The sequence below is a fragment of the Myotis lucifugus genome, unplaced genomic scaffold (genome assembly GCF_000147115.1).
Source record: "Myotis lucifugus unplaced genomic scaffold, Myoluc2.0 scaffold_462, whole genome shotgun sequence".
Taxonomy (NCBI): Eukaryota; Metazoa; Chordata; class Mammalia; order Chiroptera; family Vespertilionidae; genus Myotis; species Myotis lucifugus.
In genome coordinates, this window is record NW_005871510.1 from 400,368 (window position 1) to 419,491 (window position 19,124).

The 19,124-nt window shown below is 43.5% G+C and overlaps 2 pseudogenes; one reads left to right on the forward strand and one right to left on the reverse strand.

Moving 5' to 3' along the window:
* The window catches only part of LOC102427079, a 79,206-nt pseudogene that overhangs the window by 34,556 nt on the left and 25,526 nt on the right, over nucleotides 1-19,124 (forward strand).
* On the reverse strand, nucleotides 12,917-14,586 carry LOC102429862 (annotated as a pseudogene).

The following is a 19,124-nucleotide window of genomic DNA, read 5'->3' on the forward strand; positions in this document are numbered from 1 at the left end:
ATTAAGTCTAGTAGTTTTTTGATGGAGACTTTAGGGTTTTGTATGTATAATATCATGTCATCTGCAAATAAGGACAGTTTTACTTCCTCTTTTCCAATTTGGATGCCTTTTATTTCTTCTTCTTGTCTAATTGCAATGGCTAATACTTCCAGTACTATGTCAAACAGGAGTGGTGAGACTGGGCATCCCTGTCTTGTTCCTGTTCTTAAGGGAAATGGTTTTAGTTTTTGCCCATTGAGTATGTTGGCGGCTGTGGGTTTGTCATATATGGCTTTTATTATGTTGAGGTATGATCCTTCTACTCCCACTTTGCTGGGAGTTTTTATAAAAAATGGGTGTTGGATTTTGTCAAATGCTTTTTCTGCATCAATTGATATGACTATGTGGTTTTTTTCTTTCAATTTGTTTATGTGATGTATCACGTTTATTGATTTGTGGGTATTGTACCATCCTTGCATCCCTGGGATAAATCCTACTTGGTCATGGTGTATGATCTTTCTGATGTACTGCTGGATCCGATTTGCTAAGATTTTTTTGAGGATTTTGGCATCTATGTTCATGAGGGATATTAGGCCTCCGTTCTTTTCTGTGCTTACATTCTATCTCTTACTAAGGTAGCTCCTTCCTCTCTCCCAGTCACAGGTCCTATCACTCTACCCACCCCACTAATCGCCCAAGCCCCCATATACTTTACAAGGTCACAGGGCAGTATAATAATAGGCCATCTCCCATCATCACCTTGCAACACCACAGTTAACCTAGAATTAGCAAACGACCATTGGTCCCACGTGGTGACTACCAGGTCTCCCCAGAAACCAATGGTTATTTCCTATAGCTGGACTGTTTTACTTATCCAACCGTCCAGGCCCCAGGCTTCAACAGCTCCTTTCCTTCCCTTTTGCTTTCCCCTTGGATAACGGCCCATTCTCGCATTCCTGCTACTTTCACTGCAATAGACTCTCAACCACTCATCTGTCACTCTTATTGGTAATGCCATGGCGACTACCCTCTCAGCTTGGAGGTTGGAACCGGGAAAAGGAAAGAAACCTCATACCCTTTAGTCCACTCCTCTCTATACCTTTCACCCTGTCTCCATGATCAGGGATTTTTCTTCCTCTGTGGGGAAAATACACACATACATCTGCCTCCTGATCCAACTGGACAGGAACCTGTACTCTCATCTATCTCTCACCCAATGTAGATGTGGCCCCCAATAATCAGTCTTTACCTGTTCCGGTAGCCCATCATATCCGACACAAGAGGGCAGCCCAGATAATCCCTCTCCTCCTAACCCTCGGCATCACAGCAGGGGCTGGAACTGCCATAGGGAGCTTAACCACTGCTCTGCCTATTTTGAAGTCCTGTCTCAGGACCTACCAGAAAGCTGTGGATGCACAGCAAGGGGCAAAGCTGGGAAAACAAAAACCTCCCCACCAGGGTCACCTATGCTCCCTTTTCATATCACTAGTCAGGCAACTTAGACCCCTGAGCTTTCCCTCCCTAAAGATAACATCTAGACCTCAGTTGTATTTCAGCTCCCAGAAAAGCAGCAAAACCAGACAAGTGACGCTGTGGCAACCTCAGGACCAGCTTTTACCTCCCAAGTCACTCAGCAGGGGACTTCAAGTACCATGCGATGAGATTTCCTTCTTTTTAGAGCCTTCACCAACCAGTCTCTCAGGGAAGTCATGCTGCTCTATCCCTCGTCCAGCCCACAACTATCAAAGTCCATTCCCCTGTGCGCTCGACGTCCCTCCTCAGCCGGAAGTCAATACAGAAGATAGGACCTTCCTCCCTATTCCATAAAACAAAAAGGCTGGAATGTTAGGTCTGATCAAACAATTGAATCCATACCCTCTCCCCTGGTTACTGAACTTTAGGCCACTTCACAATGGACATTCCACCTACTTAGGCCACATTCCACTTGCTAAGACCATTATCTCTCCCCTCCAGAGTTTCCCAGAATCCAGACCTGCACAAAGAATTCTCCACCCAGAAAAAGCCCGCCTAGAGTCCTTTAAAAACCTCTGACTCCCCGTCTTTGGGGACTGGTGCCATTTGGGGGCTCAGCCCATCTGGTCTCCAGATGACCTTATAAAGTTATAATCCCGTACCACCTTGGCCTCGTGTGTTCCTCCTTCGGCAACCCTAACATTGTGTCTCCCAGAAACAGGCCTACCTTAGCATCTCTGTCATATTTGGTCGCTGATCTGTGAAAGCAGCAAGGCCTTGGCGCAGATGCAGGGCTGCACTTCAGAGCACAGCAGTTGGGCTCCTTGGTCAATTAAGCTTCTTGTTGTGCGGGTTTGTGAGGTGCATTCTCATAGCCACCTCATCACCTAGCAAAGGGACAGAGCTGGGATTCAGACAGGTCTTTTGGTTCCAGAGACTAGAGCACAACCACTGCACTAAGAAGGCATCTCTTAGGGCTACAGAGGTTGCAACAAGTGCTCCTCTCTTGTTGTATCATAAATCAGTGAATGAGATACAAGATGCCTTAATGAGCCAGTTAATTAGGAGTTGTTTATTGCGCGCAGCCCAGAGGGAGGTGTCTCTTCCAAATCTCTGAGCCAAGTCACACAGGAAGTTTCCTGTATTTATACTTTTGAGCTTCTTTGTCTGCAGGTTTTACAAAGGGCGTTATTGTTACAGACAGTTTGTAATCTTGGGTACATAAAGAACAAACATTTGGCATAAGAATATGGGAATTATTATCAGTATTAATCCATTACTTTAGATGGCTAGCTTGCAAGGTCAGACAGTTAAGTGGTTTTTTTGTTTGTTTGTTTGTTTATTTTTTTAAATGTATTTTATTGATTTTTTACAGAGAGGAAGGGAGAGGGATAGAGAGTTAGAAACATCAATGAGAGAGAAACATTGATCAGCTGCCTCTTGCACACCCTTACTGGGGATGTGCCTACAACCAAGGTACACGCCCTTGACTGGAATTGAACCTGGGACCCTTCAGTCCACAGGCCGAGGCTCTATCCACTGAGCCAAACCGGTTAGGGCCAGACAGTTAAGTTTTTATCTTTTACTATTACTCAAACAAAAACAGTTATTTCACAGAATAAGGAACTCTCTGAAAATAACAGAGTTGACCTACAGAATAAGAGACTGTCTAAGAATAACATAGTTCAAACAGTAGTTTCCAACAGGAGGAATTACTACGCTTCACTATCATGTGGAAGATGTATATGGAGGTTGGCCAGACTGGTAAGAATCAATCATCAGGCTCCTCTAAGGAGTTGGCTCTTCCTTCTCCAGCAAGTAGTTTTCAGTAAACACACTCCAGTGACTGAGTCTGCTGTTCTGGCTACGACAGGTACAGGCTAGGTCCAAGGAGCTTTGAAACCATCATCCAACTTTTTAAAGAAGAAGAAAACAACTGCTTGACCATGGGTGCTTTGTGGGGACCAACGCTGTTCTTGCTGCTGCTCTTTGGTCTGCGTTTCCAGGGGCCCTAGACCTCCCCCACCAGGGCCCTCCACCACTGGCTCCAGCAGGGATGGGGCAGTTTCTGGCCTTGGGGGCAAAGGTAGAAGCACTTAGAGGTCCTGGACTCACTCGCAGAGCCTGGCCCACCCCATGGCCTCACCATCCAACCCCCTCCCAACCCCTCCCTGCCTTCCTATATCCACAGCTGCAACCTGGAAGCCCAGGTTCCAGGCCCCACGAGGCGAAGGCACTGCTGGAAACTGCCCCTTTAAAAATTTTTTATTTAATTAATTTATTTTTGTGTTTGTAGGTTTGTTACTACTATATATGGCTCTTATTAGGTTCCGGTACATTCCCTCTAACCCCACCTCGCTGTTAATTTCATTCATAAAAGAATGCTGAATTTTATCAAATGCTTTTTTTGTATTCAATGATATGATTATATGATTTGTTGTTGTTATTCATGTGGTGTATCAGGTGATTGATTTGAGAATGTTGAAGTTACCTTGCATCTGGGGAATAAATCCCACTGGACCATGGTATATGATATTTTTAATATATTGCTGTATTGGTTTGCTAATATTTTGTTGAGGATTTTTGCATTTATGTTCATCAGAGATATTGACCTGTCTATTTTGCAATCAGGGTAATGGTGGCCTCATAAATGTAGTTTGGGAGCCATTCCTTCTCTTAAATTTTATGGAATAGTTTGAGAAGGATACCTGTTTATTTATTTATTTTTTTAAACTTGGTGAGATTTACCTATGAAGCCATTCAGTCCAGGGCTTTTGTTTGTTGGGAGTTTTTTATTATGGATTCAATTTTATTAGTAATTATATGTCTATTCAGATTTCCTGTTTCTTCTTACTCAGTCTTGGAAAATTGTATGTTTCTTGGAATTCATCCTTTTTTCTTAAATTTATTTATTGGTAATATATATTTATTGATTTCAGAGATGAAGGGAGAGGGAGAAATATCAATGATGACAGAGAATCACTGATCGGCTGCTTTCTGCACGCCCCCTAGTGGGGATGGAGCCCGCAACCTGGGCGTGTGACCTTGACCGGAATCAAACCTGACATTCTATCCACTGAGCCAAACAAGCTAGGGCTATCCTTTTTTCTAGATTTGCAAATTTGTTGGCATTTTGTTATTCGTAATATTTTCTTATAATTTTTTTGTATTTCTGTGACGTCATTGTCACTTATCTTCTTTCATTTCTTATTTTATGTATTTGGGTCCTATCTTTTTTTTATGACTCTAGTTAAAGTTTTATTAATCTTATGGTGTGTTTTTTTTCCCAAAGAACTAGCTTTTGGTTTCCGTGATCTTTTATATATTTTTAGAACCTATTTTATTGTTGCTCATTTATTTTTTAAATAAGTTTTTATTGATTTTTAGAGAGTGAGAAAGAGACAGGGAGAGAGAGAGAGGGGGAGAGAAACAGATCTGCTGCCTCCTGCATGCCCCCTGCTGCGTTTCAAGCCCTAGCAACCTGGACACTTTGGCTTGTGTCCTGATTGGAAATCGAACCAGGGTCCTTTCGGTATGTGTCGACGCTCAAACATTGAGTCACAGTGGCTGGGATACTCATTTCTTTATTATTTCTTTTATTTGGGATTTATTTGTTGTTGTTTTTCTAGTCTCTTTAGGTGTAAGGTTAGATTTTTAAATTGAGATTAAGTTATTTATTAGCTTTGCCTATACTAGTGCTATATTTTTTTCTATTAGAACTGCTTTGCCTGTGTCCCATAGATTTGGGGTCATTGTCTTTTCATTTACCTTAAGGTATCTTTTGATTTTTTTCCCCTTGATCTCTGTTAACCCTTCATTGTTTAGTTGAGTACTATTTTGCCTTCATGTGTTTGTGGTTTTCAGGTTTTTTCTTGTAATTGATTTCTACTTTTATCCATTGTCATTTGTGACCTTTCTTGATATGATTTCAAATTTTGTAAATTTATGGAGACTTATTTTGTGGCCCAGCAGGTGGTGTGTCCTGGAAAATGTTCCATATGCACGTGAAAAGAATATATATTCTGTTGCTTTTGGGTAAAATGTTCTATGTAAATCAATTAAAACTATCAGATCTAATGTGTCATTTGAGACCTCTGTTTCCCTGTTGATTTTCTGTCTGGGTGATTTATCCATTGATTTCAATGGAATGTTAAAATACCTTACTAATACTGTCTTACTGTCAATATCTCAAGTTATGCCCCATCCCAGTACTTGCTTCCTATAGTATTTAGGTGCTTCTATGTTAGATGCATAAAAGTTTCCAAGGATTACATTTTCTTGTTGGACTGATCACTTTACCATTATAAAATGTCAGTCTTGGTCTCTTGTTATAACCTTTGTGGTAAAATTTTGTCTGATGTAAGTATTACTGGACCAGCTTTTCTTTCATCTCCAGTTGCATAAAATATCCTTTTCCCTCTTTTTACTTTTAGGTAGTGTGTGTTTCTTCCAATCTCAAGTGAGTCTCTTGTAGGCAGCATATATATGTTTTGTTAAAAATCCATTTAGCCATCCTATGTCTTTTGATTGGAGCATTCAGAACATTTATATTTAAAGTAATTATTGATAGGAATGTCATTACCATTGTGTTATACATATTTTAATTTTTTTTTTTTAAGGAATGCCCTTTAACTTTTCTTGTAAAACTGATTTAATGGCACTCGACATCTTTAGCTTTTTTCTTGTCTGGGAAAGTCTTTATCTGCTTTGTTTTTTTAAAGTCTGAATTATAGTCTCACTAGGTAGGGTAATCTTGGTTATAGGTCCTTTCTTATCATTACTAGGAATATTCCATGCCGGCCCTAGCCTGTGTGGCTAAGTTGGTTGGACATTGTCCTGTGCACAGAAAGGTTGCCAGTTTGAGTCCTTGTGAGGGCACATATCCATGTTGCTGGTTCCAACCCTGGTCAGGGTGGGTGAAGGAGGCAACCAATTGATGTTTCTCCCATGTTGATGTGTTCCCCCCCCCCCCCCCCGCCTCTCATCAATAAAAATGTTCCAGGCTAAATCCTTCTGGCCTGCAAAGTTGCTATTAAGAATCCAGCTGATGCCCTAACCCAATGGTCGGCAAACTCATTAGTCAACAGAGCCAAATATCAACAGTACAACGATTGAAATTTCTTTTGAGAGCCAAATTTTTTAAACTTAAACTATATAGGTAGGTACATTGTTATTAACTTAATTAGGGTACTCCTAAGGCTTAGGAAGAGCCACACTCAAGGTGCCAAAGAGCAGCATGTGGCTCGCGAGCCGCAGTTTGCCGACCACTGCCCTAACCGGTTTGTCTCAGTGGATAGAACATCGGCCTGCGGGCTGAAAGGTCCCAGGTTCGATTCCAGTCAAGGGCATGTACCTTGGTTGCAGGTACCTCCCACAGTGGGAGGTATGCAGGAGGCAGCTGATCGATGTTTCTCTCTCATTGATGTTAATAACTCTCTCTCCCTCTCCCTTCCTTTCTGTGGAAAATCAATAAAATATTTTTTTAAAAGCCCTGACCAGTTTGGCTCAGTGGATAGAGCGTCGGCCTGCGGACTGAAGGGTCCCAGGTTCGATTCCGGTCAAGGGCATGTACCTGGGTTGCAGGCACATCCCCAGTAGGGGTGTGCAAGAGGCAGCTGATCGATGTTTCTCTCTCACTGATGTTTCTAATTCTCTATCCCTCTCCCTTCCTCTCTGTAAAAAATCAATAAAATATATTTTAAAAAAATATTTTAAAAAATCCAGCTGACACTTTTATGGGATTTCCCTTGTATGTAACCAGCTGGTTTTCTCTTACTGCCTCCAAGATGGTCTTTGTCTTTGATCTTTGGCAATTTAATTATGATGGGTCTTAAAATGGGCCTTTGGTTCATCTTGTTTGGGACTGTCTGTACTTCCTGGACTTGTGCCTATTTTCTTTTGCCAGATTATGGAAATTTTCAGTAATTATTTTTTTCAAAAGTGTTACAATTCTTTGCTTCCTTTCTTCTCTTCTGCTATCCCTATGACACAAATGTTGTTATGCCTGTTGTCATCTTAGAGCTCCCTTAACTATTTCCACTTTTCAAATGTTGATTTTAGAGGGGGAAAAACACACACATTGATTTGTTATTTCACTCATCTATGCATTCATTGATTGCCTCTTGCATGTGTCATAACTGGGAATCTCACCTGCAACCTTGGAGTAGCAGGACAACTCTAGCTGAGCTACTTGACAAGGGCTGCATGTACATTTTTCTAATAAAGGAACACTTTTCCTGTTTTATAAAAATATTTTATTGCTCTAGCTGGTTTTGCTCAGTGTATAGAGCATCGGCCTGCAGACTGAAGGTTCCCAGGTTTGATTCCGGTCAAGGACACATGCATGGTTTGTGTACGAAAAGGGCCACATGCTAACCTGACAAGCTCAGGGAAGGCCTGCATGGCAGTCTTGCAAACTCAGAGACCTAAAGTCACCACAAAAGATGGTCTAAAATTAAACTTTAACTAAAAGCAGTTATGGTGGGCAGTTATATCCTAGGCTGGTATCTTCACTGACAAGGTCAACCTTTACCTTCACTGAGCCTACCTGTCTTTTTGCATCTATAATAACATACCCTTGAAATGTCTGGGTAACTTGTAACTTCCCTTTTTCTGGAGCCCCTGGGGCACAACCAAATGTGCTGGGCGCCAGGACAGATACCACAGATTCCCTCATTATCATGTTAATTGTTCCTGGATCCACCTAAGTATGTATCTATTATTTTACTTTTGATCCAATCCCAAGGGTTTCACCCGCTTTGCTTTCTCCCGCCTCTCTAGTCTATCACCAATGGATTTCATGTAACCCACCGACATCCCTTCCTTTGATTTCAGTGTATACTAGTAAATACAGATGTAACCCGCCATTCTCCGGAGCATTATCTCAATTCATTGAGGTTCTGCTTCCTGGCATATGTCGACAGTTTGGCTCAAATAAACTCACAAAAATTCTTTACAGGTTTCAATGGTTTTTTTCCCCCCATTAACATTACTTGGTGTAGTCGGCAGGATTCCAAAGAAGCTCACCCAGGACCATCCCTTGGACTTGGACTTGGTGCTAGGATCCAGCAAAGGGCCCATTGAGCCCGCTGGTTCTCTGCCCATTGGGTGAACGTGGGTGAGTTGTCTCTTGGATCCAGGACTTTCCCTTGCTTTGGTAGAGGGCCTAACTTTATTTGAGCTGTGTTTTAAAATCCTTGAGGTGGAACCAGGGTTGATAGAACCCCAGGCTAAGGGTTGACAGAACCCAGGCTAAGGTGGGAGTGAAGGAAAAAAAAAGAAAGAAAAAATGGGTGGCTGGTTTTGATTTTGGCTTTTTAGTTGGAATTGCTGAGAGTTTGAGCAAAAATAACCTTCCCCATATAAATGAGCTGAACTCATTCAGCTCCGAAGATAAAGGGGCACATTCTCCTTCCAGTCTGATTCTAGGGTGTTCTTAGGTGACTAAGAATCTTTGTGGAGGTGTCAGAAACACAGGAGCCCTATAGGGAAGTCCCAACGCAACTGTAATTAACTGAATGGCTCATTTAGGGGGCCATCATAAGGCTTGGTTTGCCCAGGCCCTGAACCTTTCCTGTGGTTTTAGACAGCCAGGAGAGAAACATTTGACCCACTACATAACATGTCTAGAAAGTTTGCTCAGACTACAGATATCCAAAAATTAACAAAAATTAACATGGGATATTGTGCCTTCAGGCAGGCCAGAAGCTCCCAAAAACCCAGCCCTCATTTAATACTCCTGATAGAAGCCTTTACTTGCAAGTACTTTACAGAAATGGGAAGATTTAACTAGAAAATATTAACTGAAAAATGGCCAAAATGCAGTTTGTTTTGGGTACCTACATTAATATTTTGCATGCAGAAATTAGAAAATGCCAGCTCTGAAATTAAATTGAATGATTATATGGGAAGCATATCTTGATTTGGAAATTAGAAGCTTCTAAGGAAAAGCATAGAAAAAAAATTCTTCTAAAAAGATGGAAATTAATAAGAAAATTTAAAGACTGTCTCAGAACTATTCTGAAGTTAATAAATGTCTATACCCCATTTCCCCTCTGTAGGAAGCGTGCTCCTGATTTATCTCCATAGAAGAGAAACAATAGGTGGCTAGGCCATTACTGAATTTTCCCAGAGCAAACAGAATGTGGGGGTGGGGAGACACGTGGCCAATGGCACATGGCCGATGGCACATGTCCTAGGAAAATTCCCCCAGACAAAGGGAGGTAGAGACAACTAGAAAAGGCCCCAGCCCATTTTTTAGAATAATCCATTGGGAGTATACTGAAATTCTAGAGAGGGGCAGTTCCCAAACCAGGGACAAAAGACATTGCTTTGGTAATATTTAATGCTGGACATTCTGTGGTAAACTTTTAGTGTGTTCTGCATGCCTGTAGTGTTGATGTTTTGTGTCTCTTTGTTGTTGTTTAATTTGTTTAAAGAGGAGACAAGTCCCATTTTGGGGAAGCCTAGTTATGTGTGGTGAGGTTGAAAGTGTGAGAGAGATTGCAGGAACATCCCAGCAGCTGCCAAGAATTCTTAATCTTTGGGGTTCTTCTTGCTCTCCCTCTCAGGGTTCAGCCACCAGAAACAGCTAGTGAGATTTCTGTTTGTCTGCAATGTAATTTTGGCTGTTTATCTTTTAGGGATTTTGGTTTGCTCTTCCTTTGTTTATGAATATAAGGACAAAGATTACATGGAGAAGTAAGGATTACAGGCATGGGGAAATAAACTATATGGGCTAAGTTGGGCTACAAGGTTAATGCTTCCATGATAATGTACAGTTCTTGAATAAGAATGGACCGCATTCCAAGGTTGACTCCCAGCTCCCGGGGGACATATGACTCTCAGCCAGGTTAATATGTCCTTTCTTTGAACAAAAAGGGCACTCATGGTTAACAGCAGACTGGCTTTGAAGTCGGAGGGGCTCTGCTTTCTGCATATCACTGTTGAGTTCCTGCGAGTTCACAGTGCACCAGCTGGCCTGGGTGGGGCCTGGGGAGGCCTTTCCCTCCTGGAGCCATTCTTCCCAGGTTGGCGGCGTCAGCATATTTGGTTTTTCAATTTATTTTTTTTATTGGAAAGAAAGCTCTGGGCTTGCAGTTCCTGGGATTCCTGATGATAGCATGCACCTCCAGGCCTCATTGTGCCCCCTTCCCGATCCTGCGTTGAGCGTCTGGCCCATGGTGGTCATTGCTCATCATAGTGACTGGTCCACCGGTCGTTCTGGTCATTATGCCGTTATGGTCGCTGGACTTTTATTATATAAGAGAGGATATTCACTGAAGAAATATGTCTGCAGTTTGTTTGTTTTTGTGGTGATGAATCTGAGCTGCCCTACTGACTATCTATGTAAGAGAGACAAGTCATTTAGCTCCCGAAGTCTCAATTGCCTCTCTAACCAAAGGTGATCAGATTAGTGCTTCCATGTTTAGGAGTCTCTGAAGATGTAAAGTACTGAGCCAATCCTCCCGTGGTGCTGAGTGTCTTACACTGAGTAAGCCTCTACCAGTGCATTTATTTTAAGTATTCATTTTCCTGTATTGGTTTGGGTGTACCATTCAGTGGTTAGATGTGGGGAAGCACAGGACTTGGTTGGAATGTCTGTAAGGAGGATTCTCTGAAAGGTTGGGGGCCTCTGAGGGGATCTTGCCGAAGGTGGCAGCCCCTACCTGGACTTTTCCAAACAAGTCCGATTCCCCGGGGTATTTTGCTAGAATCTCTGTGTTTAGTCATTTAGACCCGACCTTGTAGAAGCATGTGCTTTCTCAAGGATGCTTACGTTGCTGATTGTATCTAGAGGTTAATTTTAGTTCAAGCTGTTATGTCAATAAAGGCCAGAGGAGGCTGGCGAATGGGGCTACTTGGCGGCCATAGCCAAGTAGTGCCTTAGCCCTCTCTTTCACAAAAATGTGTGTCCGAGTCATCATTCATCTGTCACTCAGGGGCTGCTGGGTCAGCCCTAGCAGTTAGACAGTCATATACTATACAAGTGTTTGTGTCGTAAAGTGTCTTGATTATTATGTTAGCATTCCAGTTCCTATTCTCATTGCCATTGTTATCATTATCTTATAAACACTAAAACAGTTGCCCAGACAGTGTGGTTCAGTGGTTGAACTATCAACCCTTGCACCAAGAGACTGCTGGTTTGATTCTGGTCAGGGCACATACCCGGGTTATACTCAGTCCCCAATGCAGGAGGCAGCCTACCTATGTTTCTTTCTCATTGATGTTTATATCTCTCTCTCCCTCTCTTTTCTTTTCCCAAATAAATAATATAGACATACATATATATCATTTTTAAAACATAAAATCTAAACTGGCCGGTAAAATAACCATGCTTTTTTTTTTTGAATCATATATGAACGTTTATTCCAATAATGCTGGCAGTATGAGAGAGCAGCAGGTCATCCACAAAAATCTGCTCTCTATCCCTCTCTCCCCCATAAACCAGCTGCTTATATTGGGTAGAAGGACAAAGATTACATGGGGAAGTAGGCAAAAGGGATAAGAATAGGTATGCAAACTGGGCAGTTTACAGGTAATGTGGGCTGGGGGTTTGCAAAGGCCTGGAGTTTTTTAAAAGCCTGGGGGCTTGTAAAGAGCTGGTACCTCTGGTTTCTGCAACAAGGTTGTTAATCTTTCCATGATAACAGGCAGCTCCCAGATATGGAGGATGGGACGAATTTCCAGGTGAGCTCCCAGGTCCCGCGTGCAACTCCCAGCCAGGTGGGAATTTACTTTCTTTAATCAGAACAAAACAATGACAGTTAACAGAGCATGATTAATCTATATATATAAAAGCCTAAGTGACCGAACGACCGTTTGACCAGTTGCTATGACGTGCACTGACATCAAGGGGCAGACACTCAATGCAGGAGCTGTCCCGGGTGGTCAGTGCACTCCCACAGTGGGAGCGCCATCCAGCTGACTGACAGGCGCCAGATGCCAGGCTCATGCCAGGCACACGGCTGGCAATTGCAGCTGCTGGCGCAACAGGGCTGGGATGAGCAGGAGCTGCTTGGGGGCCCAGCCCTGTCTCGGGCTCCTCCCCGGCCACCTGCTGCTTTGAGAGGGAGCACGCCAGGTTGAGGGACTCTACCGGTACATGAACCCACACACTGGGCCTCTAGTATTTCTTATAATTATAGCTGGTCCCCAATATTCTATTTCTGCCCCTAATAAGAGCAGAGTAGACCAAAAGACAGTGGTTGGACTGTTTTGCTGGTGCGAGAAACTCCCAGAAGTACAGGAGCAGGGAAGATGATCTGGCTCCTAGGAACTTGGAAGTCCTGTACCCTGGGAGATGGACCATCTTCCGCCCCAGGAAGTCCCTGGTACTTTTCTTTATCCTTGGCAGCTCCTTCTCCTTTTGGCCTGCTCCTTTGGGGATCAATCCTGGGAGCAGCTCTGGGTGCCAGGCCTAGCTGGAGGGACCAGCTGGGCTGGTGATATGCTCCAGCCTAGATCAGAACTCGTCCCGAAATTGTGGGGGCCAGTTCATGCCAAAGAAGGAGGATGGCCTCCCCATGAGGTCTCGTTCCCATTTCACGAACGTGGAAAAGGGGGAGACACAGTTGCCAATAAAGTGGTCAGCTTGGCCAAGGATGTACAGGTCGACCTGGGCCACCTCAGGCTGCAGCCTCACCACCTTCACCTTCCCTTTGAGGAGCTGCTGGATCTCTGGCACATAACTCTCAGAATCCGTGGCAATGTAGACAGACCTGGCGTTTTGAGCCCACACCCAGAGCTCCACGGCCTGCTTGATTTCCTTCAGGTCTGGGAGGCACATAGTCATGGTGAGAGGGGTCGCTGAGTTTCGGCTATAGCCCACATATTGCAGAGAGGCCATGAAGTGGGAGTCCGCAGTCCCATCCTTCTGCATGGCACAGGCATTCTTCTAGTAGGAGCCAATGCGTAGGTGAATAGCGACATAGAGCCGGATGAGGTGGGTGTGGATCAGGCCTCTCCTGTCTTCACCATCTCCTTTGACCATACCATGTACTTCTGCAGTGGCCTATGCTCTTCCAGGATGGGGAACTGGGCTGGGGCCCCTGGCAAGGCCAGCACTGGATGTTCCTTTGGAGAAAATCTCTGGATCCACTGGTCTTTGTAGAAAGCTCTGTAGAAAATGCCTGAAAAAAGCTTCGACTTGTTGAAACTCACATGAAACTGATCCCAAAATGGGCCAAAGGGGTTTCCTTCCTTCATTGGGCAGGTCTTTTTATCAGGACTTCTCTGGGCTGCCCCTTCAAAGCAGTATCCTCCCCGCTTCTGGGGGGGGGGGGGGGCAATGGGTGGGGGCCAGCTTCTCCATGAAGTCTTCCAGGCTGATGACCCGATGGTAGGCCTTGAGGGGAGCCAGCTTGAAGTACCTCTGGACAGACACATGGATATTGGTAAATGGAGGCTTGTGATGTTGGTACTCAATCCAAGAAGGTACAGCCAGTGTGCTGTTCAATAGCTTTGCAAATGCCAGGGAGCCCAAGAAGTGATTACCCTGCTTCCCGAAGCGCCCCATGCATGGGCAGGAGAGCAGGTAGCCGGCCGGATTCCAGGAGCCTGCGAGCAGCCCCGGGAGCGGCAGAAGCAGCAGCAGGAGAGACACACGCAGCGGCAAGGGTCGGCACGCCATTGCGGCGGCGCCCGGGTCTGCTCCCGAGCCCCAGCCAAGTAAATGCTTTTAATATAATTCTGTGGTGGCTGTTTTGATTTCATCTATAGGTGGTTATTTTTCCTACTCTGAAATCTTCAAAATACATGCTATGATTATGATGTATTGCCTTCTTAACTAGATAGAAAAATGTCATAGATTCTTCCACCACTATTTCAAAGACCATGTTTATATTTCAGACCACAAAGAAAAATATTTTTAGGTACAAACAAATATCCGTTCTCCTGCCATTTAAAGGTACTTCATGCTTTCTACCACAAAAAGGATCCATTGCTTCCTTATTTTCACTCAGATATAAGAAATGCTGGAGTGCAACTTGGGAGTTCTCCAGTGAACACTGAAACTGGCCCCCAACCATGAAAGAAAAGGAAAGACCAAAGAAAGAGACAGACCACTCCAGATTTTTAAGTGGCAGTTCTAATAAGCAAAGGAACTTGCTTACCAGGGTGTTCTTGGGTGGCCATTAGAGCAGTAGACCTCTACACTGCCCACCAGAATCTTCAAAGTTTACCTACAAGCCTTCACTGGGTCACCCAGTCAGATGGGGTCAGCAGCATTGTCCTCTCAAACCTCCGTCCTTGAAATGGCTTTAGTTCTCCATCAGTGGGCAGAACATATATCCCAAGGACAGGGGTGGGAGGAAGGAATCTCATTGCCCAGTTATACCTCATTGGTTGACCAGCTGTGGCATCTTCTCAATGACCTTCCAACAGAGCAGCTGCTTGAACCTTGTGTAACTCTTTCCATTAGGACCATATGCCAAGGCTACCGGGAAAATCTCTCTATACATTCAAGGAACTCCTTGTGCCTTTTCAGTGGAGCTCTTTGGCTGAAAAGATCATCTTGTAGGGTGAGTCATGAGACCTCATGGTTTCCATGGTGCAGGTGGATGCAGCAACTCTAAGTCTATTCTGGCCCTTGTGTTTGCCATGATGGAGACTACAGGAACCACCTCCTCTTACCCCCTAATGTATCACCAATGGATTTCATGTAACCCACTTGAATCTTCACTTCTGATTGTAATATATAAAACTAGAGGCCCAATGCATGAAAAACGTGCAAGAGTAGACCTTCCTTCCCTGGGCTGCTGGCACCAGCTTCCCTCTGGCACATGGAACCCTGGCTACCCTCTGGCCGCCTGCAGGACCTAGAATCCAGGCTTCCCTCTCAGCCCTGATTCATCTGGAAGGACGTCAGGTCTAATTAGCATATTATGCATTTATTATTATAGACTAGTAGCCCAGTACACGAAATTTGTGCACATTAAAAGGGAATTAATTGCCCTAACCGGTTTGGCTCAGTGGATAGAGCATCATCCTGCAGACTCAAGGGTCCCAGTTTCCATTCTGGTCAAGGGCATGTACCTTGGTTGCAGGCACATTCCCAGTGGGGAGTGTGCAGGAGGCAGCTGATCAATGTTTCTCTCTCATTGGTGTTTCTAACTCTCTATCCCTTTCCCTTCCTCTCTGTAAAAAATCAATAAAATATATTTTTTTAAAAAGGGAATTAGAAAATATATTTTGGAGAGAAACCAAGATGGCAGCATAGCTAAAAACTGGAAATTGCTGCCTCGCACAATCACTTCATACTAAAAGTCAAAACGGACATCATCCAGAACCACAGGAAGGCTGGCCGAGTAAAAATTCTACAACTAGAAGGAAAGAGAAAAGCACACTGAGACTCAGAGGAGGCGTGGAAGTAAAGTGCAGAGGTACGGAGGAGCACGTGGAAAGGGCTGGCAACTGAGGATGCGGTTGTCTTTTTCAATCGGGAGGGAATCTCAAGCTCCCAACTGCTGTGAACTCCAGTTCCGGGAGAGTCTCTGGGGACCCAGACTCATACGGGGAGAAACTGGACTGTCTGGCATTGGTCGGAACTCGAGGGCGGCTTTCTCTCAGAGGTGCTTGCAGTGATTACCGAGACACTGAGACGATTACCAGGACACTGAGAAGCAGGGCCTCTTAGGGTAGGACTGAGGAGCAGCCATAGCTGCTTGCTCCACCCTGTTGATCCCCTGAGACCCTGCCCCACCCAAGCTGTGCGCAGAGGCTTTTGCATATGAAGGCCTGGCCCTTTGCAATCCAAAAATTACCTAACAAACTGCAGCTGGGTCAGAGAGACTCAGAACTTCCAAAAGAAGGCCCAAGGCCCCACAGCAGCTTGCATTGCTTCACAGCTGGGCCTTATTTGAGCACCTCCAAACCCCAAACAAAGAAGAGGAATCTGAAGATGTCTCCATAGCTCCTCCTGGGTAGCCTCAGGCAGAGGCTAAATTAGCACCTCCTTAGAGATCCAAGAGCCAGTGTACCCAGTGGTCAGAGTGGGACCATCCAGATTACAACTGCTCAGATCCATAAGGGACACACTCAGGGGGCAGACTCAGTGAGCACTAAAGCCCCACTGAAGCAAGTCTTACCCCAGAATAGTGTCTCCAGCACAGAAGTTCTCCCACTGCAGACACAGCTGATTCTCACAGCCAATTGGCCTGGAGGTCAATTCCTCCCAGTGATACCTACAACAATCAAGGCCTAACTACAACAAGACTGTGCACAAAGCCCACAAAGGGGTGCACCAAGAGTGTCCACCTCAGGTAATTGGGGAGGCTGAGTCACTGGGCCCTATAGGACACCTAGCACAGAAAGCCACTCTATCAACACAGGGAAGCATAAAAAATGCAGAAACAAAGAAACAGGTCACAAATGACAGAAATGGAGGAAAGCAAACTACTGGATATAGAGTTCAAAACCACGGTTATAAGGTTTTTCAAGAATTTTCTAGAAACCACTGATAAATTTAGTGAGACCTTCAAGAAATCTAGTGAGACCCTCGAGGTTATGAAAAAGGACCAACTAGAAATTAAGCATACACTGACTGAAATAAAGAATATTATACAGAGTTCCAACAGCAGACTAGAGGATCGCAAGAATCAAGACAAAGATTTGAAATATGAAGAAGCAAAAAACACCCAACTGGAAAAACAAAAAGAAAAAAGAATCCAAAAATATGAAGATAGTGTAAGGAGCCTCTGGGACAACTTTAAGCATACCAACATCCGAATTATGGGGGTGCCAGAAGAAGAGAGAGAGCAAGATATTGAAAACCTATTTGAAGAAATAATGACAGAAAACTTCCCCTACCTGGTGAAAGAAATAGACTTACAAGTCCAGGAAGCGCAGAGAACCCTAAACAAAAGGAATCCAAACAGGACCACACCAAGAGACATCATAATTAAAATGCCAAGAGCAAAAGACAAAGAGAGACTCTTAAAAGCAGCAAGAGAAAAACAGTCAGTTACCTACAAGGGAGTACCCATACGACTGTCAGCTGATTTCTCAACAGAAACTTTGCAGGCCAGACGGGAGTGGCAAGAAATATTCAAAGTAATGAATACCAAAAACGTACAACCAAGATTACTTTACCCCAGCAAAGCTGTCATTCAGAATTGAAGGTCAGATAAAGAGCTTCACAGATAAGAAAAAGCTAAAGGAGTTCATCACCACCAAACCAGTATTATATGAAATGCTGAAAGGTATCCTTTAAGAAGGGAAAGAAGAAGAAAAAGTTAAAGATACAGATTATGAACAACAACTACACATCTATCAACAAGTGAATCTAAAAATCAAGTGAATAAATAATCTGATGAACAGAATAAACTGGTGAATATAATAGAATCAGGCGCTTAAAAAGGGAGTGGACTCACCCTAACTGGTTTGGCTCAGTGGATAGAGCATCATGGATAGAGCATCAGCCTGCGGACTCAAGGGTCCCAGGTTTGATTCCGGTCAAGGGCATGTACCTTGGTTGTGGGCACATCCCCAGTGGGGAGTGTGCAGGAGGCAGCTGATCAATGTTTCTCTCTCATTGATGTTTCTAACTCTCTATCTCTTTCCCTTCCTCTCTGTAAAAAATCAATAAAATATATTTAAAAAGAAAAAGTAAGGGAGTGGACTGACTATTCTCGGGGGGCGGGGGGGAAGGGGTGTGGGGGGTGCGGGAAGAGACTGGACTAAAATCGTACTCCTATGGATGAGGACAGTGCGGGGGGGTGGGGTGGGGGTAAGGGCAGAGGGTGGGGTGGGAACCGGGTGGAGGGGAGCTATGGGGGGAAAAAAGAGGAACAACTGTAATAATCTGAACAATAAAGATTTAATTAAAAAATATATATAAAAAATAAAAAAATAAAAAGGGAATTAATTAGCAGAAATATTTTAATATTGCTATTTGCCCTTTCTCTATAATAGAAGTGTGAGAGATGAAAGGAAGTTAGTAAAATGTATATGAAAATAATATATAAATTTATTAATAAATAAACAGTAACAAAAGGATATAACAACAGAGGCATGATATAAAAATGAAAAAAATATGATATGAAAACAAAAGCATGATATGAAAAAAACAAAAACATGATATAAAAACAACAAAAACATGATATAAAAACAACAGTGATGGAAACAATGACTGATAAAGTGATTAAACTTATTGTAGTATCTCCCTATACACCACATTAAGAGTGAAAACACTTTCAGAGTGCTTGACTAATTTCCCTTGTGATGAAGTATTTAGAACTTTAACTGTAACATCACATGCTCTTCAAACTCGAGAGAAGGCAACATATAACTGACCATGTGCAAAAAGGAGTTCAGGTAGGAATATGCCTACTTTGTCTAGAGTTTGTCCTTGTAATTTATTAATAGTCATCATAAATGCTGGCATCACGGGAAACCGTCGTCGAATCAATTTAAATGGGAGGCCAGTGTCAGATGGGGACAAATTAATTCTTGGAATCAGAACAACCTCTCCCTCTGCAGATCCTGTTAATACTTCAGCTTCGATAATGTTAGGTCGTAATCTTTTGATAATAAATTGGTACCATTACAAAGACCCCATTTATTATTGAGATTTCTCAATAGCATGATGATTGCACCCACTTTCAATTTTAATTTATGACATGGCATTACCGAAGGAGTAATACTATTAAGAAATTCGATGGGAAAATTTCCTT